The following is a 2,500-nucleotide window of genomic DNA, read 5'->3' as shown; positions in this document are numbered from 1 at the left end:
CGCACGTGGGCATCGTATGCTAAAAAATGAAGTTTGGAGTTTGGGTTTGAAAATTTTACGGGAACTTCCTAGAAGCCTAAGAAATGCTTTGCTCGAGACGGATTTCGATTTGGAGGTCCCCCGAGTTAATTTTGCCCATTACGACTCCTCGCCCGCATGCTCGTGCACACCGGCGTGCACGTGGGCATCGTATGCTAAAAAATGAAGTTTGGAGTTTGGGTTTGAAAATTTTATGGGAGCTTCCTAGAAGACTAAGAAGTGCTTTGCTCGAGACGGATTTCGATTTAGATTTCCGCCGTGTTAATTTTGCCAATTACGGCTCCTCGCGCGCACGCTCAAGCACCCCGACGTGCACACCGGCGCGCACGTGGGCATCGTATGCTAAAAAATGAAGTTTGGAGTTTGGGTTTGAAAATTTTACGGGAACTTCCTAGAAGCCTAAGAAATGCTTTGCTCGAGACGGATTTCGATTTGGAGGTCCCCCGAGTTAATTTTGCCCATTACGACTCCTCGCCCGCACGCTCGTGCACCCCGGCGTGCACGTGGGCATCGTATGCTAAAAAATGAAGTTTGGAGTTTGGGTTCGGAAATTTTATGGGAGCTTCCTAGAAGCCTAAGAAATGCTTTGCTCGAGACGGATTTTGATTTGGAGATCCCACGAGTTAGTTTTTGCCCATTATGACTCCTCGCCCGCACGCTCAAGCACCCCGGCGTGCACGTGGGCATCGTATGCTAAAAAATGAAGTTTGGAGTTTGGGTTCGGAAATTTTATGGGAGCTTCCTAGAAGCCTAAGAAGTGTTTTGCTCGAGACGGATTTCGATTTGGAGGTCCCCCGAGTTAGTTTTGCCCATTATGACTCCTCCCCCGCACGCTCAAGCACCCCCGCGTGCACGGGGGCATTGTATGCTAAAAAATGAAGTTTGGAGTTTGGGTTTGGAAATTTTATGGGAGCTTCCTAGAAGCCTAAGAAGTGCTTTGCTCGAGACGGATTTCGATTTGGAGGTCCCCCGAGTTAATTTTGCCCATTATGACTCCTCGCCCGCACGCTTAAGCACCCCCGCGTGCACGTGGGCATTGTGTGCTAAAAAATGAAGTTTGGAGTTTGGGTTTGTAAATTTGATGGGAGCTTCCTAGAAGCCTAAGAAGTGCTTTGCTCGAGACGGATTTCGATTTGAAGGTCCCCCGTGTTAATTTTGCCCATTACGGCTCCTCGCCCGCACGCTCAAGCACCCCGGCGTGCACGTGGGCATTGTATGCTAAAAAATAAAGTTTGGAGTTTGGGTTTGGAAGTTTTATGGGAGCTTCCTAGAAGCTTAAGAAGTGTTTTGCTCGAGACGGATTTCGATTTGGAGGTCCCCCGAGTCAATGTTGCCCATTATGGCTCCTCTCCCGCATGCTCAAGCACCCCTGCGTGCACGTGGGCATTGTATGCTAAAAAATAAAGTTTGGAGTTTGGGTTTGGAAGTTTTATGGGAGCTTCCTAGAAGCTTAAGAAGTGTTTTGCTCGAGACGGATTTCGATTTGGAGGTCCCCCGAGTCAATGTTGCCCATTATGGCTCCTCGCCCGCACGCTCAAGCACCCCGGCGTGCACGTGGGCATTGTATGCTAAAAAATAAAGTTTGGAGTTTGGGTTTGGAAGTTTTATGGGAGCTTCCTAGAAGCTTAAGAAGTGTTTTGCTCGAGACGGATTTCGATTTGGAGGTCCCCCGAGTCAATGTTGCCCATTATGGCTCCTCTCCCGCATGCTCAAGCACCCCTGCGTGCACACCGGCGTGCACGTGGGCATTGTAGGCTAAAAAATGAAGTTTGGAGTTTGGGTTTGGAAATTTTATGGGAGCTTCCTTGAAGCCTAAGAAGTGTTTTGCTCGAAACGGAATTCGATTTGGAGGTCCCCCGAGTCAATTTTGCCCATTACGACTCCTCGCTCGCATGCAATATCTACTCCTGTCAGAGCTGTGGTTTTACTTAAGACTACTATAGGGGGGGGGGAGTTCTCAGCACCAAGAGCTGCAAGTAAGGCCATTGCTTGCTTTGCAGTCTCGATTGCTCTACTAGTGAATAGTAGATGTCTTGGTTAGCTTGGAACGAAAAAAAAAATTTTTTGGGGAAAAAAAAAAAAAAAAGTTTTTGTGAAAAAAAATTTTTCGAAAAAAAAAAAAAAAAAAAAAAAATTTTTTGGATGCCTCGGTCTTCTATTTGTTTTGCTTGGGTAGATTAGGAAAAAAAAAAAAAAAAATTTTTTTGTTGGATGCCTCGGTCTTCATATTCTTTCTCGGCTATTTCGAAAAAAAAAAAAAAAAAATTCCGGGAAAGAGAAAAAAAAAATTATTTTTTGTTGGTTGCCTCGGTCTTCATGTTCTTTCTCTGGTATATGGGAAAGAAAAAAAAAAAAAAAAAATTTTGGATGCCTCGGTCTTCTTGTTCTCGGTTGGATTTATCGAAAAAAAAAAAAAAAAAAAAAAAAAAATTTTGATGCCTCGGTCTTCTTGTTCTTGCTT

The sequence above is a fragment of the Cornus florida genome, unplaced genomic scaffold, assembly GCF_030987335.1.
Source record: "Cornus florida cultivar Cherokee Brave unplaced genomic scaffold, ASM3098733v1 CherokeeBrave_3.0.0_Hap2_scaffold_18, whole genome shotgun sequence".
NCBI lineage: Eukaryota > Viridiplantae > Streptophyta > Magnoliopsida > Cornales > Cornaceae > Cornus > Cornus florida.
Note: the sequence above shows the minus strand (reverse complement) of the source record.